A 25,963-nucleotide genomic window follows, 5' to 3' on the forward strand; every position below is an offset into this window, starting at 1 on the left:
AGCTGAAGCTCCAATACTTTGGCCACCTGATGTGAAGAGCTGACTCATTGGAAAAGATCCTGATGCCAGGAAAGATTGAGGGCAGGAGGAGAAGGGGATGACAGAGGGTAAGATGGTTAGATAGCATTACTGACTCAATGGACATGAATTTGAGCAAACTCATGGAGATGGTGAAGGACAGGGAAGCCTGGCATGCTGCAGTTCATAGAGTCACAGAATCAGACACAACTCATCAACTGAACAACAACATATGACATTCATGCCTACAAAGGACCAGCTGGCCCTTCATAGAGTTTACTGGCTCCTTACAGAGGTCCTCCATCATCTCCTCAAAGCCCTGCATGGTTTTTTCAGACTCTTGAGTGCTCACCGAAGACTTTTTTGGAGGAATGAAGACAGCAGAGGCCGCCTCGCTGGCAGTGAAAGGATGAGGAGGCCAGTCCCTGGACTCGTCAGCTTCTCTGCCAGGAGGGGATCTGACCCCTGCCCATCCGCCAGTCCTGCCCTGGCGGGAGGAGCACATGTCATCATAGTGTGCAGGACTGTCGGGTTGACTGGCAGCAGGCAGCATGCCAGCCCGTCTCCCGAGGTATGTGGGTTGTACTCTCATCTTGACCCTGCCCTCACATGGGATGGAGCCAGGCCTCTGCTCTGAGCTCTGGGGTTCACAGAACCATGTCTCCCTGAGCCTGCACGGTCAGCCCTGCAGCCTCCGGAGGGTAGAGTGTGCTGAGCAAGGACACATACAGCTGCCCCAGCTCATTTTCCCAGAGCCCCAGTGCCTCGGTGCCGCTCTGGTCCCAGTGCTGAGACCCACGGATCGCGCTGTCATCTGAAGGTCACTTCCATCTAGGCTTTCTCCTCACCAGTACTGCGGACGTTCAGGCCACTCTCCAGGGTACAGCAACCTCTCTGGCCCCCACTCATTCATGCAAGGAGCACCCCCTAGTCGTGACAACCACAGATGTCCCCAGATGTCACCCAGTGTCCCCTGGGGGTGGACTCACCCTGAGTGAGACTGCTGTGGTAGAGATTCCATGGACTCCCAGGAAGTCATGCGTCCCGTGACCATCTGACCTCTGAGGTCTGGTAGTCTTCTTACATTTCAATACACACCAGAGTGGGAGGGAGGGAAGGTGACCCATGGATGCTGGGGGCCACCCTGGTTCACACCATCTGACCATCAGGGATTTATTCTGGTGGCTAATATAAGCTGAGCTTCCAGGTGGCTCAGTAGTAAAGAATCCGGAGGAGTTCTTCAGGAGACGCAGGTTTGATCCCTGGGTTGGGAAGATCCCCTGGAGGAGGAAGTGGCAACCCATTCCACTATTCTTGCCTGGAAAATCCCATGGACAGAGGAGTCTGGCGGGCGACAGTCCATGGGTCACAAAAAGTTGGACATAACTTAGTAACTAAACCACCATTCTTTTAAGTTCTTTATTGAATTTGTTACAGTGTTGCTTCTGTTTTATGTTCTGCTTTTTTGGCTGCAAAAACATGTGGGGTCTCAGCCTTGACCAGGGATTGAACCAGCACCCCTTGCATCAAAGGCGAAGTCTCAAGCACTGGCTCGCCAGGGAGGTCCTTGGCTCACTGTCACTAGTTACATCTGCAGAGACCCTAATTCCACATGAGGCCAGATGCCCGGGTGCTGGGGTGAGGACTGAAACATATCTTTGGGGGGAACAGAGCTCAGCTCACAACACCCCCTCTTTGGCCTTCCCCCTTGCTCTCCCAGCCTTGCCCTGAACCCCAGCTCTCCTGACCCCCACATACTGTACTGACCCCCCAGCCGTGTCCTTCATGCCCATCAGAAAGCACTCCCGGGTCGCCATTTCTCCGGCGTCCCACCTGCTTCCCTGACTTCCCACCTGGAGGGCTGTGAGCTCACTGGCAACATTCCCCCTGGAGGAGGAGGCGTGCTGAGCTGCATGCCCGTCCCGGGGTCACAAGTTTGAGGCAGATGGGCAGGTGACGGCAATGCTGGTCCCTGGGGAGATGACACCTGGCTTGTTGGCAGGGGGCACTGCTCCAGGCTCAGCTGTCACCACATGGGAAGTGGCCCCAATGTCATCAGCCCCTCCAAGTATCCTGAGAAGCTGGGAGGTTTGGTTTTTTTTTTTAAATGTCAAAGCTCCTGGGTTTTTTTTGGCTATTTCACTTGGCTCATGGGATCTTAGTTTCCCAAACAGGATCGAACCTGGGGCTCCTGCAGTGGAAGCGCAGAGTCTTAACCAGTGGACCGCCAGGGAAGTCCAAAAGCTCCTGGCTTTTAAATGTTGGCAGTAATTCAGTAATTCTGGGAATCCCAGACTATCTTACCTGTTTGCTGAGAAACCTGTATGTGGGTCAAGAAGCAAAAGTTAGAACCCTGTATGGAACAACAAATTGGCTCAAGATAGAGAAAGGAGTACAACACGGCTGTCTGCTGTCACCCTGTTTGTTTAATCTATACTCTGAGCACGTCAAGAGAAATGCCGGGCTGGATAAGTTACAAGCTGGAATCAAGATAGGCGGGAGAAACATCAACAACCTCAGACATATGGATGATATCACTCTAATGGCAGAAAGTGAAGAGGAACTAAAGAGCCTCTTGATGAGAGTAAAGGAGAGTGAAAGAGCTGGCTTAAGACTAAATATTAAAAAACTAAGATCATAGCATCTGCTCCCATTACTGCATGGCAAATAGAAGGAGAAAAGGTGGAAGTAGTGACAGATTTCCTGTTCTTGGGTTCCAAAATCACTGCAGATGGTGACTGCAGCCATGAAATCAGAAGACGACTGCTTCTTGTCAGGAAAACTACGACAAACCTAGACAATGTGTTGAAAAACAGAGACATTGCTCTGCTGACAAAGGTTCATATAGTCAAGGCTATGGCCTTCCCAGTCGTCACGTATGGTTATGAGAGCTGGACTGTAAAGAAGGCAGAATGCCAAAGAACTGATGCCTTCAAACTGTGGTGCTGGAGAAGACTCCTGAAAGTCCCCTGGACAGCAAGGAGATCAAACCAGTCAATCTAAAGGAGATCAACCCTGAATATTCACTGGAAGGACTGATGCTGAAGTTGAAGTTCCAGTATTTTGGTCATCTGATGTGAACAGATGACTCATTGGAAAAGTCCCTGATGCTGGAAAAGATTGAGGGCAGAAGGAGAAGAGGGCGTCAGAGGATGAGATGGCTGGACGGCATCACCAAAGCAATGAACATGAACTTGGGCAAACTCTGGGTGAGGTACCAGGAGGCCTGGCGTGCTGCAGTCCATGGGTCTCAAAAGTCAGACATGACTGGGTAAGTGAACAACAACAATAATAATTCAACATCTAAAACCACTGGGGTACTTCCCCTGTGGTACAGTGGATAGGAATCCACCTGCCAGTGCAGGGGACATGGGTTTGATCCCTGGTCCAGGAAGACCCCACATGCAAAGAAGCAACTAAGCCCAAGCACCACAACTGCTGAGACCACATGCCACAGCTACTGAAGCCTGTGCTCCTTGAGCCTGTGCTCTGCAAAAGGAAAACTAAAGCAATGAGAAACCCAGGCACCGCAACTAGAGCGTAGCCCCTGCTCGCTACAACTAGCAAAAAGCCTGCACACCAACAAAGACTCAGCACAGCCAAAAAATAAATGTGGACACGTGCACTCAGTCATGTCTGACTCTTTGCCACCCCATAGACTGTGGCCCACCAGACTCTGTCTGTGGAATTTTCCAGGCAAGAATTCTGAAGTGGGTTGCCATTTCCTCCTCCAGGGGATCTTCCCAACCCAGGGATCAAACCGTCCCCTGCACTGGCAGGCGGATTCATTACCACTGCACTACCAGAGAAGTCCAAAATAAATCAATTAATTAAAATTAAAAAACAAACAAACAAACACTAGGTTCTGCCTCAGGCAGCCAACAGTAATAAGTGCCGTGGGCAGGACGAGCCCCACAGTGGGGTGTGACAAGAGGGCCGCTTCACCTCTGGGTTTCTTCACCCACATCCACAATCCTACTCTGAGCACAAGAAAGCACCAGACACGCCCAGGTCAGGGGAGGTGCTGCCAAACTTCTGACCTGTCCTCACAACAGTCCGAGAAAGTCAGGGACAGGACAGTCACCAGAAACTGTCACAGCTGGGAGGGGCCTAAGGAGACACGATGACTCCATGTGGGGTCCTGGAAGGTGCCCTGAGGCAGCAAAGAGGACGTCTGGGTAAAAATAAGGCTCAGATGGTAAAGAATCTGCATTCAATGCAGGAGACCCAGGTTCAATCCCTGGGTTGGGAAGATCTCCTGGAGGAGGAAATGGCACCCCACTCCAGTATGCTTGCCTGGAGAATTCCATGGACAGAGAACCCTGGTGGACTACAGCCCATGGGGTCAAAAAGAATCCTACATGACTGAACAACTAACACTTTCAGGGAAATCTAAATAAAGTATGGACTATGAAGATAAAATTTATCAATATCCGTTCAACCACTGTGACAAATGTACAGCCCTGGACCTAAGATGCTACTAGCAGGGGAAACTGAGTATGGGGTAGGTGGGAATGAACTCCCTGCACTGTCTGTACTTTTCTGTAAATCCAACGCGGGTTCAAGAGGAGTTTACTTTAAAGGAAACCTTGACCACTAGAAACAAGGTATATAGCATAAGACACTGCAGAACGCTCAGGACTACCTTATAAATATGTCTTCCAAACTTGACGGGCTTGTTCTCCAAAGGGACCACCATATAAACGTAAGTATACAGTTATGACCATTTTTTTAGAAATTAGGAAACCACTGGGGAAGGACTTCCCTGGTGGTTAAGAATCTGCACTTCCCACATGCTGCCTGGTGCAGCAAAAGATTCATAATGATAATAATAAAGAAAAGCTAGGTTAGTTAAGCTCCCAGGTGTTTGAAATGATGGCACAAAAAGTTAGGAGGTGGGGAGCCCCTGAGAGGAGACATGGGGTACAGCCATTCACAGTACCGAGGGGTGTGGAGGTCCCTGGCCCCTAGCAGCCTCCGAGTCAAAAAGGGCCTTAAAACCATGTCTGTGGACACCACTGTGAAGCAGGAATAGTGACCACAGCTGCCCAGCTTGGAGCTGGCACCCTGGAGAACCTTGAGGTCAGTACACCTGCAAGGTCAGGAATCATTTCCTGTCTATTTCAGGTAAGGAAAAAAGCTGCTTAAAAAAAAAAGCTAGACAAAACATTCATTGGAAGGACTGATGCTGAAGCTTCAATACTTTGGCCACCTGATGCGAAGAGCCTACTCATTGGGAAAGACCCTGATGCTGGGAAAGATTGAAGGCAGAAGGAGAAGGGGACGACAGAGGAAGAGATGGTTGGATGGCATCACCGACTCAATGGATGTGAATTTGAGCAAACTCCGGGAGACAGTGGAGGACAGGGAGGCCTGGCGTGCTGCAATCCATGGGGTCGCAAAGAGTCGGACACGACTGAGCGACTGAACAACAACAACAATACAAAACGTAAGGCATTGCCCACAGTCAGTAAGTGGAAAAGAAAGACTTTAAACTTGACTTTAACTCCAAAGCTCATGAAGGGGGATACCCAACGGTTCCCACCTGGCGACACTCAGTGCTGTTTGGAGACATCAGGTAGGGCAGGGGGGCACTCCAGGCATTGACCAAGTGTATGGGGGTCAGAGATGCTGTTCTACACCCCACGGTGCCCAGGATGGTCCCACACAGAGCCTGATCAGACCCAAATGTCAACAGAGCTGAGCGAGAGACCCTGCTCAACAGGTGGGGACTAACATCTTGTCATATGCCCAGACCCACGTGTACTAACACTGGAAGTCACCCCAGGTACTTCTGACTACCAAGAATTGCAGGACAGGGACTTCCCTGGCGGTCCAGTGGTTAGGAACTTGCCTCCCAGTGCAGGTGGTGTGGGTTCAAGCATGGTCAGGAAGCTAAGATCCCAGGGGCCTCAGGGTCCAAAAAAACAAAACATAAAACAGAAGCAATATTGTAACAAATTCAGCAAAGACTTAAAAAAAAAAAGTCCACATCAAGAACTGCAGACCAGTATACTGGCTAGTACAATCCATCTAAATTAAAATCTTTTTCTTAAAAAGATGTATTTGTATATGTGGATGTATACACACACAAAAAAATTCCCAAGTGACTCCGTGTGAAGAATCTGCCCACCAATGCAGGAGATGCAGGAAACAAAGGTTCCTGCATTGAAAGTTCACAGTCTTAGCCACTTCATCACCAAGGAAGTCCCGTGATGTATCTCTTAATATATATTTTTAGAGATGGCATTATGGGATCAGAAACCATTACACATTTTTAAGGTTCTTTAAAACACACTACTAAATTGGTGCTGAGAAAGATTATGCTATCTCATATTATCCTGCTATCCACATCCTCATTATCATGGGTATTAGTTTATTAATATTCACCAGTTTAAAGGTGAAAAATAGAGTCTTCTTGGGGTTTTGTAAAATAATTTTTTAACTTTGGAATGATTTTAGATTTGAACAAGACTACTTGCAAAGATAATACATAAATCTCCTATTTATCCTTCACCTGGCTTCTTCTGTAAGGTGCATTTGTCACAAGTAAGACATCAGTGTAGCTACGCTACTATTAACCAAGCTCCACCATTTATTCAGATTTCACTAGTTTTTCCACTAAAGGTTCTCTTCTGTTTCAGATCCCATCTAGGATACCACATTGCATTTATTGGAAAAGACTGATGCTGGGAAAAATTGAGGGCAGGAGGAGAAGGGGGCAACAGAAGATGAGATGGCTGGATGGCATCACTGACTCAATGGAAATGAGTTTGAGCAAACTCTGGTAGACAGTGAAGGACAGGGAAGCCTGGCGTGCTGCAGACCATGGGGCTGCAAAGAGTTGGACACAACTTAGGGGCTGAACAACAACGTGTCATCCCTAATTCTTAAGACACTCCTACACCTCCATTTTGCTGATGAGAAGATGGAGATCCAGAGAGGTTAAGTGACTTGCCAACATCACAGAGCTGCTGAATGGCACAGCCTGGATGCAACTCACACCTGAAGAACTCTAGATCCAGGAGTACTCCAAGCATGCCTCCCTCCCCCTCATCTCAGTTCAGTTCAGTTCAGTTGCTCAGTCGTGTCCGACTCTTTGCGACCCCATGAATCATAGCACGCCAGGCCTCCCTGTCCATCACCAACTCCCAGAGTTCACTCAAACTCATGCCCATCCAGTTGGTGATGCCATCCAGCCACCTCATTCTCTGTCATCCCCTTCTCCTCCTGCCCCCAATCCCTCCCAGCATCAGAGTCTTTTCCAATGAGTCAACTCTTTGCATGAGGTGGCCACAGTATTGGAGTTTCAGCTTTAGCATCAGTCCTTCCAATGAACACCCAGGACTGATCTCCTTTAGAATGGACTGGCTGGATCTCCTTGCAGTCCAAGGGACTCTCAAGAGTCTTCTCCAACACCACAGTTCAAAAGCATCAATTCTTCGGCGATCAGCTTTCTTCACAGTCCAACTCTCACATCCATACATGACCACTGGAAAAACCATAGCCTTGACTGGACGGACCTTTGTTGGCAAAGTAATGTCTCTGCTTTTTAATATGCTATCTAGGTTGGTCATAACTTTCCTTTCAAGGAGTAAGCATCTTTTAATTTCATGGCTGCAATCAGTATCCGCAGTGATTATGGAGCCCCCCCAAAATGAAGTCTGACACTGTTTCCACTGTTTCCCCATCTATTTCCCATGAAGTGATGGGACCAGATGCCACGATCTTAGTTTTCTGAATGTTGAGCTTTAAGCCAACTTTTTCACTCTCCTCTTTCACTTTCATCAAGAGGCTTTTTAGTTCCTCTTCACTTTCTGCCATAAGGGTGGTGTCATCTGCATAGTCCCTTCAAACAGCAAAAGCTAGTCTCCAACTTTCCATTAACACATGAAGTGATCCATGGCAAGTATTAATAACTGGGTGATGAACCGCAGTGACAGAACTAAGCTGACGTCCTTCCCTTCAAACAGCCGCCTTGAGAAACTATTTCTGAACAAGATGTCATCTCATGGATGTGTCCTTGGAAACCATCAGAGACAAAGGAAAAGTCTCAGAAGAAATGCTGTCCTGTGACTTAGCAATAATAACACGTGACATTCAACCAGAAGCAACCTGTTCCTGTTGGGCCATCTACCTTATTCAGCACTGAGTGACCTCTGGCTGGGTGGAGGGCACTCTGAAACAGTCCCCCAGTGATCCTCAACTCCTGGTCCCTGTGCCTGTATCCCTGCCTCTCACTGAGTGTGGGCAGGACCCATGACTTGTACTAGCATACAACATTGAGATGGGATGTCACTTCCATGACCATGTCATGTGAGAAGGCAGCTTCCACCTTGCCAGCAGCCTCTCTCCTTTGCTGCTGTGATGAAGCAGGTTTCCAGGCTGGGGAGGCCCAGTGGCCCACAGCCAAAAAACTGAGAATAGCCTCCAGCCAGCAGTCATGTGAGTGAGCTTGGAAGCGATCCTTTCTCAGCTGAGGTAAGATGGCAGCCCAGGGGGTCTTCCCTGGTGGTTGTTAAGAAACTGTCCTCCAATGCAGAGGACATGGGTTCAACCCTTGGTCAGGAAACTAAGATCCCACGTGCTGCGAGGCAACTAGATGCAGACAACACAATTAGAGAGAAGTCCACGTGCCGCAACAGAGAGCCAATGCAGCCATAAATAAATAAATATATATATATTTTAAAGACAGCAGCCCAGGCCAAGAATTTGACTACGGCCTGAGAGACCCTGAGCAGAAGCCCCAGCCTAAGCTGCACCTGGGTTCCTGACTCACAGAAACAGAAACCCTAAGGCAATAAACATGCATTGTTTCAAGTCACTAAGTTTGTGGTGATTTGTTACAGCAGCATTAGCACACTAATACAGACCTGTTTCCAAATTCAAACCTACCCTCTAAAGGTGAAATCTGAAATGTATTTGAAACATACAAGTTTCTAGATTTGAAATATACAAAAGCAGTCCAGCCTGGTCTTGAAGGCAATCACATTGGAGCAATGTTTCAAGGACAAGGACTCCCAAGGTGATTGTTTGAAAATGGAGATATGAAATCTGGGGTAATGAATAAAACAGATTCTACTTAACTGACGATTATAACCAGATTTTTCACACTCAATTGCATATACTACGTCAGGCAGTTTTTCTGCATTATTGGGTTTGAAAACTGTGCTGTTGTGTGTCACTAAAAAGAAAAATTGATTCAGAAAACAACACTATATGTTAGATGTATATATATATATATATATCGTACTACTTTTCTTAAAACAGAACTGCCATGACGCCTCCCTCTCTGGCTGAGACTAGAATAGATAAAAGTCCAGATTTTTACACACTTGGGACCGGCAATGTTTTAACACATGGAACATTCTATGAGGTTGCAAACTGTTTTATATTCTTCAAACATATCCTGACTGTGCCAACTGCCCTGACAGTTGGTCATATTCTCAAGTGAATCTAAACAGATCACACTCTTGGAGACAGATGCATGCAGGGTCTAGAGGGTCTCTCCACCACAGAGCAGGCCTGGTTACACCCCCTGGACCATCACAGGAAACAGGATCCTAGCTTTTATGAAACGGCAACGCTGGAGGGGAGAATGTCATGGCCAAGTTCAGTGCTATCTGTTGAAAACTCGTGACTGCAAAGACTGGGAAATGCTGGCCAGCAAGAAGAGAGAAAGGTCGCTTGAAGGTAAAGAGGCAGGCAACACTATTTACCAAACCAGACTGGTTCAGTTCAGTTCAGTTCAGTTCAGTCGCTCAGTCGTGTCCGACTCTCCAACCCCATGAATCACAGCACACCACGCCCCCCTGTCCATCACCAACTCCCGGAGTACACTCAAACTCATGTCCACAGAGTCGGTGATGCCATCCAGCCATCTCATTCTCTGTCGTCCCCTTCTCCTCCCGCCCCCAACCTTTCCCAGCATCAGACTCTTTTCCAGTGAGTCAACTCGTCGCATGAGGTGGCCAAAGTATTGCAGTTTCAGCTTCAGCATCAGTCCTTCCAATGAACACCCAGGATTGATCTTGAGAGACTGCAAATCTCAGTTTGTGTGGCCCCTCTCCTAGGACTACTATGAAGGACAGCCGTGACCTAAACTGGTTCACGTGGGGGCCTTGCCTACCCCCACCCAGAGAAGTGCTGGGGAACATTTCCCCAGGGTCCTATAGGTCAGGGGTCCCCAACCTCTGGGATCTACTGCCTAATGATCTGAGGTGGAGTTGATGTAATAATAACAGAAATAAAGTGCACAATACATGTAATGTGCTTGAATCATCCCAAACCATCTCCCACCTCGGTCCATGGAAAAACTGTGTTCCACAAAACCCATCCCTGGTGCCAAAAAGGTTGGGGCCCATTCCTCTAGAATGCCAAGAAAAACACAGGAAAAGCTTACATTCACATACATTGCATGGTAGTTTTCAATGAGGAAGAGAAATAACTTTGCCCCTGGGGGGCACTCGGTGATGTCTGGGGATGTCCACTGTCATCATGACTGGGGGTGGGGTGCTCCTGGGATCGAGGGGATGGGGTCAGGGAGGCTGCACCACCCCCACAGCACTCAGGACAACCCACAGAGGACAACCTGGCCTCATGGGGGCGCTGATGTCAGCAGGGCCAAGGCTGAGAAAGCCCGCCTGGCCTGGCCCTCAGGGCTAGAGGGACTCGTTTGTCTTTATTACAGACCCAAATCTGTGTCATGCCCGCGGTGGAAAAGCAGTCGCGTAATTACATTTCCATACGTGCTACCGGGAACTTTTTTAGGGAAGGCAGTTTGGGAACATTGTCTGGAGACAGAACGTTCCAGGAGGTGCTGAGTCAGAGTGGAGCTGCTGTCAACAGGCATCACAGTGTGTGCTAAGTCACTTCAGTCGTGTCTGACTCTTTGCGACCCCACAGACTGTAGCCCACCAGTCTCCTCTGCCCATGGTATTTCCCAGGCAAGAACACTGGAGTGGGTAGCCACTCCCTTCTCCAGGGGATCTTCCCGACCCAGGAATTGAACCCTCCACTCTTTTGTCTCCTGCATTGGTAAGTGGGTTCTTTACCACCAGTGCCACCTGCCGCCGACAATTCAAACACATTAGCTTTGGCTTTGAGCCATTACATATGTAGTGGGCTGCATGCCCACCCGCCAGGACTTAGGACTCTGGGGGACATCTGTGGTCATCACGACTGGGGGCATGGTGGTGGGATCCCTGCATCAAAGGGGTGGGGTCAGAGATGCTGTTCCACCCCCCACAGCACCTAGGACAGCCCCCAGAGGGTGACCCAGCCCATGTCAGCAGGGCAGAGGAGGGAACAGATACTCCCCAGCCCACCAGCCACTCCGGGGTAACCGGCCATTGCCCAAGCAGTGACTACGCGTGGCCTGCACTGACACCCTTCCACAGACGTGGTCCTTGGGCTTGAAGGACAAATCCAGCCCTGTGACACCCTAAAGCCCTCTCACCCTGTCCAAAACTCTTATCCTCCGGCCGCCTGCCTCTGAACACCAGGGCCTGGAAACAAGGTCAGTGGAGGGTCAGCAGCCCACGGAAGACAGTTGATGGGGTCCCATCCCCTGCGTGTGGCCCTGAGCAACGGGCAGTGGATGTCCCCAACTCCTAGCAACACACGGGGAGGTGGACATGTGGCACACAGTTCCCGTGGCTGGGCTGGGCTGGGGGGCCCAGGAAGGGATGTAGGAGGAACCACAAGTGACCACACAGGGTGACACCTGGCAGGCTGTCTTCCTAGGCCCTCCTCCGCTTGGCCTCACTTGGCTCATGGACCATCACCTGCCCTGGGGGTGGCGCCGCAGTAAACGAGACCAAGTCCTCACTTTGCCCCGACTCAGGGCCTCCCCTGGGATGCTGCCTCAGATTCCCTGTCTGCAGCACAGATGGGATGGTCCAGCCTAGGGTAGGGCCTGAACAGTGGGCAGCTCCTTCCCAACCTCACCTCCAGTCCATTCAGCCTCATCCCTGGTGCTCAGTTCCTGGGCCGAGGGATGGTCATCAGTGTTCAGTCACATCCACCGTGACTGAGTCTCCTCCACACCTGATCCCATCTTCCCAGGGGCAGACCTGGTGTCTTCCTCAGTTTGGTCCATGGCTGTGGTGGCAGCCATTGGGAAGACAATAGTACTAATATTAACATACACTGTAGGGCTTCCCTGGTGGCACAGGAATTAAGAATCCACCTGCCAATCAGTGCTTCTCAACAAAAGAAACCATCACAATGAGAGGCATGCATCACAAGTGAGTAGCCCCCACTCGCTGCAGCTAGAGAAAAGCCCCCACAGCCACAAAGACCCAGCACAACACACCGACTGTAACTCGAATATTATCTCTAAGGTGACATAATAATAACATCAAGGGACTTCCCTGGTGGTCCAGTGGTTAGGACTCCTTGTTTCCACTGCAGGGGGCGTGGGTGCAATACCTGGTAGGGGAACTAAGATCCCACATGCCATGTGGTGTCACCAAAAAAATTTTTAATAATAATAAATAGTAACATTAACAGTGATAATAATATTACAACAAAGGCAGTAATAACCTTTCTACCCCTGACTTGGGTCACCGCCTTGGCCACCATCTCGGCCTTTAGGAGTATCCTGGGCAGTGATTTATATTCCATTTTGCCCACAAGGAAACAGAAACAAAGAGGTTTCGCCCAAAACTGCCCAGGGAGAAAGTCATCCAGGGTCTAAGTAGTCACCCCAATCCCAAAGTCTCACTGTGCCACAAGGCCCTCTACATTCCACCAGGTTCCAAAAGGTTCCAGAAGTTTCCATCATTTTGATCTTACATCCCCTCCACATCTCACCCCTCCTGGGAGTCCCCATCCCACAAAGGAGGGAAGGACTCTCAAAACTCCCCGAGCCGAGTCTCACTTGCTGCCTTCTCCCAGGGACCCCAGAGCAACCCCCTTCCCTCCGAGCTCCACCCATGGCTGGTTAGGGCCCAGGGCTGGCAAGAAGTACGGCCAAGGTGTGACAACTCGACAGCCCAGGATGCAGGAGAGTTCACGTCTTGTGCTAGACTCTGAAGGACAGGGCTTAGAAGGAGAAAGTGTCAGATCACGGCTTGACCTCAGCCAGAGACGGGCATCCCTCACGGCCTGTCAAGGACTGCATGCGGGCTCACTCCATGAAATGGCACCACTCATTAGACCAACAGGTTGCGGGGGTTGTAGTAAAATAAACATAATAGAAAATTTATAATTTTAATCATTTTAAAGTATACAATTCAGTAACATTTACTACTCACAGAGTTGTGTAACTATCACCACTAACTAGTTCCAGAACATTCCATCATCTCAAAAGAAGCCCGGTTCCCATCAGTAGTCATGCCCAGCCCCTGACAACCAGAAACCCACTCTCTATGTCCGTGGATCTGCCTGTTCTGGACGTTTCCCATCAGTGGAATTACACCCTGTGTGTCCTTCTGTGTCTGCTTCTCTCACTTAGCATGTGTTCTCAGGGTCTGTCCACGTGGTAGCGAGTGTCAGGGCTTCTCTCCTTTCCGTGGCTGAGGGATGCTCCCGTGTGTGGAGGGAACACAGTTTTGTTTATCTGCTTGTTTGCTGATGAGACGACATTTGCGTGGTTTCCACCTTTTGGCTGTTGTGAATTATACTGCTGTGAACACTGACGTTCAGGGTGTTGTGTGGATGAATATTCTCATTTCTCTTGAGTGGACACCCAGGAGTAGAATTGCTGAGTCGTATAGAAACTCCATGTTTTCCAATCAGCTGCCTGATTCCCATTCTTGCCAGCAGGGCACAGGGTTCTCTCCTCTCCACACCCTCGCCTACGCTTGTCACTGTCTGTCTTTCAACTCTAGTCATCCTGATAGCTGTGAAGGGGTGTCCTACTGTGCTTTTGATTTGCATTTCTCTGAAAGCTAATAGTGTGGAGAATCTTTTCATGAGACCATCGTCTGAGGGGGGCAGGTTTGGCCACACTGTACAGCCTGTGGGATCCTAGTTCTCTGACCAGGGATTGAGCCCAGGCCCTCAACAGTGAAAGCACTGAGTTGTACTCACTGGACCGCCAGGGAATTCCCAACACCACAGTTTTTAATCCTAGGAGACAGGTGCACCAAAGCCAGCCTCACATACCCAATTACACGGCCAGAAGGAAGCATGGCTGGTTCTGTCACTGAGACAAAAAAGCCTGTGCAAAATTCATACAAGATGATCAGCTTCGTCTCATGGAAGAGCTACAGAGTGGCGGGCCTGGGGCTGGGTCCCTCCTGGCTTGGCTCCCTGCTTCTTTTCTTTTTAACTGAAGTATACAATACAACTGATCTACAGTATTGCGTTAGATTCAGGTATACAGCAAAGTAATTCAGTTATACTTGTATATGTATATACCTAGATTCTTTTTAACATTTTTTCCATTATAGTTCATTAAAAGATCATAATATTGATGTTGGATTTAGTTCCCTGTGGTATACAGTAGGTCCTTGTTGTTTATCTGTTTTATATACAGTAGTGTGTATATGTTAGTCTCACACTCCTAATTTATGCCTCTCAATCCCCTTTGGTAACCAGAAGTTTGTTTTCTAAGTCTGTGAGTCTGTTTCTATTTTGTAAATAAGTTTCATTTGTAGTACTTTTTAGATTCCACATATAAGTGATATCATATAGTATTTGTCTTTCTCTGACTTACTTCACTTAGTATGACACTCTCTAAATCCATTCATGTTGCTGCAAATGGCATAACTACATTCTTTTGATGGCTGAGTAGTATTCCATTGTATATATACACATCTTTATCCATTCCTCTGTCAATGGACACTTGGGTTGCTTCCACATCTTATTTATTGTAAATAGTGTTGTTATGAACATTGGGGTGTCACTTCCCCAGTCCTGAGCCTCAGTTTCCTTATCTGAAGACAGAACCTCAGAGGGTCCTCTTGGGGACCCAGGTGGGTGCTCTTGGGGCCAATACAGCCCTGGGTGGGAACCACTATGCACAAAGTTAAATGCATGTCAACAGTGACCAGCACATCCCCAGAACCTTGACCTGGGGCAGGAGGGGGGGGATGGGGAGAAAGACGCAGCTGCAGCGCTGGAGACAGGAGGGCATCACATTAGCCCCAGAACGCAGACTCTAGAGCATTCTGGAAGATTCAACCTGGGCTCAGTGAATAAGAACCCCTCTAGAGACATGCAGGTGACATAACTAAAATGGAAAGTTCATCTCCAAGAGGCTCCAGGATAGAATCCTGCATCGTGGGCTCAGCCACAGACACGGTAGAAAGTGTGTGGTTGGGAATTCCACTTGCCCTTTAGGGTCCAGCGCAGCCCATGACAGGAGGCTCTTGATCTGCATCACGTACCAGAAACGAGACGAGAAGCTGTGAGGACACAGAGCTTTATCTGCACTGTAGTTCCCTAAACCACATCAGTTTCCTGCAGTTACTGTAACAAACTGCCACCAGTTCAGGGCTTAAAACCACACCCATTGATTCTCTCATAGTTCTGGGGTTCGGGAGTCTGGCTCAGGCCTCACGGCGGGTAAATCCAGGCGTGGGCAGGGCTAGTCTTTTCGGAGGCCCCAGGGAAGCAAAAGCTCCTGCCTCTTCCAGCTTCTAGAGGCGCCGCATCCCTGGCTCACGGCCCCTCCCTCCAACCTCACAGCCAGCGGCTCAGCATCTCCTGTCTCTGCCTCTGACCCTACCCCTCCATCTTATAAGGACCCTGTGATGACACTGGGCCTCCCGGGGAATCCAGGGTCATCCCCATCTCAGGGGCCTTACTTAACTTAATCCCTCCTGCAAAGTCCCCTCTGCCCCATGAGGTGACGCGCCTTTGGGGGCCCCATCACTCTATCACAGCTTGCTTCTGATTTTTTCCTCCATGTTTTTGTCTGAATTTTTTTCTTTTAATCCATTTTTCTGCATATTTAATACCTGCTGGCTACAAGACATATATTTTGTGTGGCCTGCTCCACCACCCTTGACAGAGGAGCCTCTTTTATAGATAAAACCAACCAACCAAAAACTGAAGCTCTGGCTAAAGAAAATTGTGTGAGGCCCCCTGGCAACTGCAGAGCGGAAGTGGCTGGGAGTCCGATGGGAGTCCAGCGGGTTCGGGGCGGTGTCACTGGACACGAGGGCAGGTGGAGGCCAGGTGCAGTGGAAAGGTGGCCTTAGTGGAAAGGTGGGCGGGTCAACAGCAAGCAGGTGATGTTTGTCAGAGCAGAGGGCATTCCAGGCCAGGGGAGGCAGGAGTGTGACCCCAGAGGCAGGAGGGAGACAAATGAACAGTACAGAGAAAGCTGCCACGGGCTGGCTGCACAGTTAACAAGGGTGGGGACGAGAGCAGGGATGGGGGATGAATGCAATCAGCCAGAAGAACTCAAGTCCTTCCAAAGTCCCCAGGGCTGAGCTGAGGGAGAAGCAGCAAATGGACGAAAACCCCACCAGGCAGAGAAGCACAAACAATCGAGAGGTTTAAAAATAGACGACAGCCCCATGATGCCACTCCTGGGGACCCACCCGGGGGAACTGAAAACAACCATTGACACAAAAACCTGAAGATGGATGCTCACTGCAGCGCAAGTCATGGCAGCCTAACGGTGGAATCACCCCAAGTGCCCATTGATAGATGAAGGCGTCAAGACACAACTGATGCATATGATGGAACACGATTCTGCTCTAAACTATGAAAGTGGACAGACTCTGAGAACATGATGCTCAGTGAGAGAAGCAGACACAGAAGGACACACAGGGTGTGATTCCATTGATGGGAAACGTCCAGAAGAGGCAGATCCACAGACACAGACAGTGGGTTCATGACTGTCAGGGGCTCAGGAGGGGATGGTGCGGTGAGTGTTTAACAGGGCCAGTTTCAAATTTAGAGGATGAAAAGGTGCCGGGTAGATGGGGGACAGGGGAAGAATGGTTGCATAATGGCGTGAATGTACTTAATGTTACTGAACTGTGCACCTAAAAACAGTTAAAGCAGGGAATTTGACGTGACACGTAATTCATCACAATGAAAAAGCAAAGCAAATCAGAGTGGGCTGAAGTGGATGCAAGGAGCTGAGTTAGGAAACTCATGCAGCACTGAGCAGAGAGATGGGTGGGGGCGGGGGGGGAGAAAGAAGGTGGACTGTGTCTCGTGTGTGGTAAACTAATTTTTGATTTCCAGAAACTATTGTGACCGGCAGGGCCCTCCCTTAGGACGACAGGAGACAGGCAGCACGGATGGTCACTACCCCCATCCTCTGGATGGTACCCCTGGCACCATCCCGCCGTTGTGGGCTGAGTAAAGAGGCCACTGAGAAAAAGGCTTCGGCTCAACAAAGGGTTCCCTTCACACCCCAGAGCAGGAGCAACTCCTGCCTGCCTTCTCCCGGGACATCTCCCAGAGGCGCCCAGTTTTGTTTCACTTTCAAAGGACACTTCAAACACCTCCCCAGAAAGCAGCCTGATTTCCAGTAGCTCTCTGCTTTGGCCAGACATTCTGCCCACATATGAGCCAGCACTCAGGGTGTGGCTTTGGGAGACAGGGTGAGAGGGCAGGAACAGCAGCAGCTTCACGGAACTTCCAAGTCTTGGGCTACCTGTGCCAAAACTCTCCACTGGGCTTTCAAAGCTCCCCCTCCTTTGATGGAGAGGGAAATGGCATCCCATTCTGGTACTCTTGCCTGGAAAATCCCATGGATGGAGAAGCCTGGTAGGCTTCTATCCATGGGGTCGCAAAGAGTTGGACACGACTGAGTGACTTCACTCACCTCCTTGATCAGAACATGGCACCTTTGCAAAACTGGGCCAGAACCCTTAGGCAGGCTTCCACTGGGATTTCAGTCACCAGCAGTGAGCCCAAGTCCCCCAGCCCTCATGCATGGATTTGGGATGTGTGGGGCCCATGTGTCTCACAGTAGGATGAAGACATTTCTCCCCAACATCCCACAGTGTCTGCAGGAAGATGCAAGATCATGCAAGATGATGAGCTGTCAACTCTTCAGTTTCATCTCCAGAAACACAGCCTTCATTGGGTACGACTGAACCAGGAGAAAGCTGACATCACGCTGCAAAGACTGAATGCAAAGTTCACAGTGCAAGGGCTTTCCCAGTGGTCCAGTGGACAAGACTTTGCTCCCAGTGCAAGGAGCCTGGTCAGGGAACTAGATCCCACATGCTACAATTAAAAATCTCGCTTGCTGCAATGAAGATGGAGGATCCCATGTATGGCAACTAAGACCTGAGGCAGCCCAATAAATGAATAAATTTTTTTTTAAAAAAAGTTCTCAGCACAGAGGATGAAGGATCTGGCATCGGACTGGGAACACAGTGAGGTGATTTGGGGGTCCGAGGAGACTAATCCAGGCCTCTATGTGCCCTGGGGGAGGAGACAGGTAATCATGATTAACATCTGGGTGAAGCCATGTGGGTGTCAGGGACCCTGGACCGTGTTGAGAAAGCATTCAGCTCTGTGTGTTCTTTCCCAAACCCACGACTTTGATCTAATCCTGAGAAAAGCATCGCACAAACCCAGACGGAGAGATGTCCTGCAGAACTCCTGACCCGGCCTCCTCACGGCCTCCCAGCATGAAAAGGAAAGTCAGAGAACTGTCACCGCTCGAAGCGGCGAAGGAGATGTGACGACTGAATGTCACGTGGGATCCTGGAGCGGGGCTGGGGCAGAAAAGAACATCAAGGGACGCCAGTGAAATCCAAACTTAGTGAGGGCCTGAGTCAATGGTGATTTCTGGGGGTGGCAAAGGCGCTCTAGGGAGGAAGGGTGCTGGGATGGGAGAGACTGGGCGAAGGGCAAGCGGGATCGTCTGTACTACCTCTGTGACATTTGCAATTAGTCCAAGATAAAAAGTTAGTTGAAAAAAAAAGAAAAAGGAAACAAGGAGTTTGGGATTAGCAGATAGATACAAACTAGTATATACAGGATGGATACACCACAAGGTCCTACTGTAGAGCACAGGGAACTGTATTCAATATCCTGAAATAAACTATAATGGAAAAGAATGTGAATGAGAATGTATATATTACAGCTGAGTCACTTTGCTGTACAGCAGAGATGAATGCAACCCTGTAAATTAGCTATACTTCAATAAAATTTTTTAAAAAAAGGAATAGATCTCAAAACTTAGTCTACTGTCTTTCCTAGAGATGACATGTAGGATGCCAGTGGTGGTACCAGAGTGGCGGGTATGGGTACCAGCTCATCCTACACCCATTCCACAGCGAGGGAAGTGAAGGCCCAGAGGAGTGGGGAGACTCTGACAATTTGGAAATCAGAGATGGAGCCGAGACTAGAACCCAAGTTTCCAGAACCCTGGCCCCCTGTCTTTCATCACCCCAAACCTGAACATACGCCTGAGGTTTGTGAACAGCACTGGATGTGTTTCAGTCTTTCTTCACACAGTCCCGGAGAGGCTCCTGAACATGTCTGATGAGAAAGAGAGACAGAGAGATACAAACACAGAGAGGCAGAGAGAGACAGAAAGAGGGAGACAGGAAGCCAGAGACAGGAAGAGAGAGACAGGAAGCCAGAGACAGAGAGAGAGAGAGAGACAGGAAGCCAGAGACAGGAAGAGAGAGACAGGAAGCCAGAGACAGAGAGAAAGAGACAGAAAGAGGGAGACAGGAAGCCAGAGACAGAGAGAGACAGGAAGCCAGAGACAGAGAGAGAGACAGAGACAAAGACAAAGAGAGAGAGAAAAGCCAATCTATTTTTTTAAACAATAAATGCCCAGCTCATCCCCAAAGCCCCACCAACCCCATTGCTATTGATCATTCAAATCAAAAACAACTCTGCATTTCATTAAGCAGCAATCTGAGGGGGAAAAAAATTCCATTTCTCACTCTTGCCTCAAATATTTAAAAGTCAGCCTGGAGGAATTAATCTGTCAGTTTCTCAACCTAAAGAGAAAGGCGTTGCTAAGTTCAGCAGTTGCTAAGCAAGGAGCCCCGTTGTGGGCGCCCTGCCAAGGGCAGGAAGCTTTAGTTTTCACGTCAACCCGGCCTCTTCCAGGCTCACTCTGGGACACTTTGCCTGGCAAACTGTGACTCCTGGAATATGATTCTACAAAACACCCAGGCCCTGACATTACAAGAGTTTGTCTGAATATGTGTTCACTGCATCTGTTTTAATTTACTTTACATGCTCTGGGGGATTTATAATGTAAAAGCTATGAGCACAGACATTTATAAACAAAGTTTCACGTTTGTACATTTTTAAAGAATGTTGTAATAAACATAATTGATGTTTTAAAATATGACTTCTTTTTGAGCTATCAGAAGCCACAGTTCCTCGAATCTAAGAGCCTGTCATTTCTAAGATGCATGTCTCTCACATTTCGAGACACTAAAGAAAATCAGTGATCATCTCAGTAGGACACGATGCAATGGGAAATATAATCATTCCATACATTTGTTCCCAAATCATTAACCCCTGCCTACCCAGAAGGCTATGGGAATCCAAGCCACTACTAGGTAGCATCAGAGGCACCATCGCTTGCTCCTTGGAAGGAAAGCTGTGACAAACCTAGACAGTGTATTAAAAAGCAGAGACATCACTTTGTTGACAAAGGTCCATATAGTCAAAGCTATGGTTTTTCCAGTAGTCAATGTACGGATGTGAGAATGGAACCATAAAGAAGACTGAGCACCAGAGAATTGATGCTTTTGATCTATGGTGCTGTAGAAGACTCTTGAGAGTCCTTTGGACAGTGAGGAGATCGATCCTAAAGGAAATCAATCCTAAAGGAAACCAGTCAATCCTAAAGGAAATCAACCCTGAATATTCATTGGCAGGACTGATGCTGAAGCTGAAGCTCTAATGCTTTGGCCACCTGATGTGAAGAGTTGACTCACTGGAAAAGACCCTGATGCTGGGAAAGATTTGAGGGCAAGAGGAGAAGAGGGCAACAGAGGATGAGATGTCAATAAAATTATGACTGACATAGAGAACAGACATGTGGTTGCCAAGGAGGAGAGGGATGGGGGAGGGAAGGACTGGAAGTTTGGGGTGAGCAGATGCAAACTATTATATACAGGATGGATAAGCAACAAGGTCCTATTGCTCAGACCAGGGAACTCTATTCAATATCCTGTGGTAAATCATAATGGGAAAGAATATGAAAAAGACTATATATATATATATGTATAACTGCATCACTTTGCTGTACAGCAGGAATTGACACAACATTGTAAATCAACTATCAGTTCAGTTCAGTCGTTCAGTCGTGTCCGACTCTTTGCGACCCCATGAATCACAGCACGCCAGGCCTCCCTTTCCATCACCAAATCCCAGAGTTCACTCAAACTCATGTCCATCAAGTCGGTGATGCCATCCAGCCATCTCATCCTCTGTCGTCCCCTTCTCCTCCTGCCCCCAATCCTTCCCAGCATCAGACTCTTTTCCAGTGAGTCAGCTCGTCGCATGAGGTGGCCAAAGTATTGCAGTTTCAGCTTTAGCATGAGTCCTTCCAATGAACACCCAGGACTGATCTCCTTTAGAATGGACTGGTTGGATCTCCTTGCAGTCCAAGGGACTCTCAAGAGTCTTCTCCAGCACCACAGTTCAAAAGCATCAATTCTTCGGCACTCAGCTTTCTTCACAGTCCAACTCTCACATCCATACATGACCACGGGAAAAACCATCGCCTTGACTAGACGGACTTTTGTTGGCAAAGTAATGTCTCTGCTTTTTAATATACTATCTAGGTTGGTCATAACTTTCCTTCCAAGGAGTAAGCGTCTTTTAATTTCATGGCTGCAATCAGCATCCACAGTGATTTTGGAGCCCCAAAAAATGAAGTCTGACACTGTTTCCCCATCTATTTCCCATGAAGTGATGGGACCAGATGCCATGATCTTTGTTTTCTGAATGTTGAGCTTCAAGCCAACCTTTTCACTCTCCTCTTTCACTTTCATCAAGAGGCTTTTTAGTTCCTCTTCACTTTCTGCCATAAGGGTGGTGTCATCTGCATATCTGAGATTATTGATATTTCTCCCAGCAATCTTGATTCCAGCTCATGCTTCTTCCAACCCAGCAGTCCTCATGATGTACTCTGCATATATGTTAAATAAGCAGGGTGACAATATACAACCTTGACGTACTCCTTTTCCTATTTGGAACCAGTCTGTTGTTCCATGTACATAATCAACTATACTTCAACAAAATAAACTTTTTAAAAATAAAATGACATTTGAGGCTCAGCCCTGTTTCTGCTGGACAGCATGGCTTTGGAGAGTAGAGAATGAAGAGGAATGATTCATGTCAAACTCCACACAGTATAGAGTTAGACCTTTCCCAACAGGCCTTCGAAGTTACTAATTGTTCTAAAGCTCTTTTCCCATAAAAACAAAATACTGGGGAGGGAGGGATGAATTGGCAGAGCATAGAGGATTTTTAGGGCAGTAAAACTATTCTCTCGTGGTGGATTCGTGTCAGTGTACATCTGTCTCAACTCATACAACACACAAGACCAAGAATGAACCCTCTGGTCAACTACTGACATCGGGTGATAGTGACAGGTCCATGCAGGTCTACTGATTATAATGAATGTCCCACTGGTGGGAAACTTGGATGATGGGGAGGCTGTGTACAGGTGGGGGGTAGGGGCACATGGGGAAACCTCTGTTCCTTCTGCTCAGTTTTGCTGTGAACTTAAAACTGCTCTAAAAAATAAAGTTCATTAAAAAAAAAAATTGAACTTCCCTGGTAGCGCAATGAATAAGAATTCACATGTCAATGCAGGGGATATGGATTCAATCCCTGATCAGGGGAGATCCTACATGCTTCGGAGCAACTAACTCCATGCGCCATAGCTACTGAAGTCCCCATGCCTTCGCAAACAAGAGGAGCCACCACAAAGAGAAGCCCACACATGGCAACTAGAGAGTGGCCCTCACTCTTTGCAACTAGATAAAGCCCGCTCACAGCAAGGAGACCCAGTACAGCCAAAAATAAATAAACAAAATTATTTATGGAAAAATATCTTCTTACTTTAGTGCAATCATAGAATCATAAAACCTTATTAGAAATAGTTTAGCCAATGGTTTCCATCAGAAGGTGATTCTGCCTCCTCCCAGGGGATGCTGGGCCATGACAGGGGCATCTGTGGTCCTCAGGGCTAGCTGTTCCTGTCATTGAGTGGGTGGAGGCCTGGGAGGCCGCCCCTCACCCCACAGCACCCAGGACGGCCCCACAGTGGATGACTTGGTCTCGCAGTCCTCAGTGCCAAGGAGGAGAGCTCTTGCCTTAATCAAAACCACCACGTCAATAACAACATCTCATATTTACAGAGAACTCCTCCTGCCTCCTTCTGGAGATGCTTCATTGGATCTGCACAACCTGGAAGGGGACTTCCCTGGTAGCTCAGATGGTAAAGGATCTGCCTGCAATGCAGGAGACCTGGGTTTGATCCTTGGGTCAGGAAGATCCCCTGGAGGAAGAAATGGCAACCCACTCCGGTATACTTGCCTGAGAATTCCACGGACAGAGGAGCCTGGCAGGTTATAGTCCATGGGGTCACAGAGTCGGATGAGACCGAGCAACTAACACTTTTTGGACACGACTGAGCGACTAACACTTATACTTTCATTTCAACCATGAAGGTAGCCAAGACAGGTGTCCTGCAGATGACAAATAACCAAGAGCTTCCCTGGGGCTGCAAGGTCACCTGTGACCTCCTCTACCCCCCTGTCCCAGTGAACTTGAAAACTCCCACTTCCTCCCAGGGGCCCAGTTGGCCCCAAGTTCTCCATTTGCTGTGCAATGATGCAAATGTTGACTTTTCCGGTGTTGAGAAAGAGGGAATGGGGTGGGGCAGGGTGGGGGGCGCATTTAGCAACTAGGACCAGAGAGCCCCCCAAAAAGTTGACTTTCACCTTGCAAGGATGGCCACTTTCTAGGTGGTATGGGGTACACTGTGTACTCCTCCCACCAAAGATATGTATGCTTCCTAAGCCTGGTGGCTGGGAATGGGACCTGATCTGTAAATAGTGTCTCTGGGGGTGTCACTGAGCTGAAGCGAGGTCACACGGAGTAGGGTGGCCTTGACCCAACAGGTGGCATTCTCAGAAGAAGGAAATGCGGACACATGTGAGGCTTAATACAGATTCTCTCCTTAACCAGTTCTACTCAGGCTACCTGAACTTTTCAATGGGGCCTCAACGTTTGGGTCTCATGGTCATCTCTACACTATAATTTCAGCAAGAATCCTGCTAAGCTGATGGACTGAGATTCCCCCCAGTTTCCACATCTGATCACCACCATACTTCACTGGGCTCCTCAGCCCCTCCTCCAGCTAATGTCTGCACCCAGAATCTGAGAGATCCCTTATCCAGAATTCCCCCAGTGCTTCCTCTGAGCAATCTCCCATCCCCTGACCCTCACCTGCTCCTTGGCTATTCATTGCCACTAGTCTGCACTGTATTCAGAGTGGAGCCTGGTTCTAAAATGAGGTTTCTTTTCCCCATTGCAATCATTTCTGGGTAAACTCTTGTTTTTACTGTTGTTAACTACTGTCCAGCTCTGGGTTTTCTTTGACAGACACACAGGGTGAAGGCCATGTGACAACAGGGGCAGAGACCAGAGTAATATGTCTGTGAGCCACAGGGCACTAGGGGTTACTGGCAACCACCGTCTTTCAGAAGGGTTTCCCTTCTCAGAGGGAAAGAGAATTGACTTTACCAGTTGGCTCAGTGGTAAAGACTCTGCCTGCAATGCAGAAGACGAAGGAGACGCAGGTTCGATCCCTGGCTCAGGAAGATTCCCCTGGAGAAGGAAATGGTAACACACTCTAGTATTCTTGCCTGGAAAATCCCATGGACAGAGGAGCCTGGAGGGCTACAGTCCCAAGGGTCTCAAAGAATCAAACACGACTGAGGAACTGAGCACACACATACACACACACACACACCACCTTCCAGAAGCCGGAAGAGGCAAGAAAGCCCCTGCTCTGGGGACCCCAGGGGGAGCATGGCTCTGTCCACAAGGATTGCAGACTTCTGACCTCTAGGACTTGGAAAAGACAGATTTCTGTTGCTTCAGGCCACATGGTCTGTGGTGCTTCGTAACGGGGGCCCCAGGAAAGTCACACAATTAGCCAAAGACAAGGTTGCTAGGGTTGGCACATTATTTCTCAACCTCCCCCCACCCCGCCCCATCCCCCAGCAGCTGCCTGTCTGTCTAGCCCGGGAGCTACATGGACTTGGCCTGATTCACCTCCTGTCTTTGATTTCCCTTGACTTTTGAGTCCACCAAATTAAGGGGTTTCTTAAGAAGGCAGGGGCTGAGGTCATGGCCTTGACAAAAAAGGACAAGATATGACCAGTGGTCACCATCACGAAGCTGCCAGGCAGGTTGCAGATTCATTTGCATCCCAGATTCACCTGGCCCCTCGCCCTGGCACCTCCTCATGTCAGCACAGAGGTGCAGAAAACACATGTACACACTCACCCACACCCACAGTTATGAAAAGCAGACTCTCAACTAATTGTCATGCAGCAAAGATGGGTCACTTTTTTGTATTTTATCATCTCCAAACAGTTAACTTTCAGAAATTCCAAAAAAGGAGCAATTTCTACAAATCAGTCTTTCTCCCTTGGCACTGAATCCAGCATGGAGGGGGCAGGGGCTGGGGAGGCTGCTCCACAGGCACGGTGCCCAGGAGGGCCCCCCCAGACAGGATGACCAGGCCTGGTGTCCAGAGTGCTGGGGAGGAGGGAGACTTTGCCCATGATGACTGCACCCCCCCACAACCTGTCTCCTAGCAAACTTCTCAGCACAGACCTTCTCTCTGGCCTCTTCTCTTGATGTCCTGGGCACAGGTGTCACCCCCACATCTCTGTGCCCTGAAAGACTGCTTCCTCTCACTGTACACCTGGGGAGCTAACGAAATACACAGCCCAGGGCCCCCAGCCCCGCCACCCTCCAGGGACCTGACTCAGAGGGCCGGGCCAGGGACAGG

General features: G+C 48.8%; 1 protein-coding gene across 4 annotated transcripts in view; it reads right to left on the reverse strand.

Annotated features, from left to right (window-relative positions):
• GNG7 (G protein subunit gamma 7) overlaps window positions 1-25,963 on the reverse strand; it is a 139,983-nt gene that overhangs the window by 108,776 nt on the left and 5,244 nt on the right. The window contains exon 1 of one of the 4 annotated variants that reach the window (XM_088838857.1): window positions 24,685-24,706. The exons of 2 other annotated variants lie outside the window; for them this stretch is intronic. The gene's annotated coding sequence lies outside the window, so the exon portion shown is untranslated. Of the gene's footprint in view, window positions 1-24,684; window positions 24,707-25,963 lie in introns of those variants that run through there. One more of the 4 variants, XM_088838859.1, reaches the window with a different exon arrangement.

The sequence above is a fragment of the Moschus berezovskii genome, chromosome 8, assembly GCF_049115385.1.
Source record: "Moschus berezovskii isolate FMDL1 chromosome 8, NW_MosBer_1.0, whole genome shotgun sequence".
NCBI lineage: Eukaryota > Metazoa > Chordata > Mammalia > Artiodactyla > Moschidae > Moschus > Moschus berezovskii.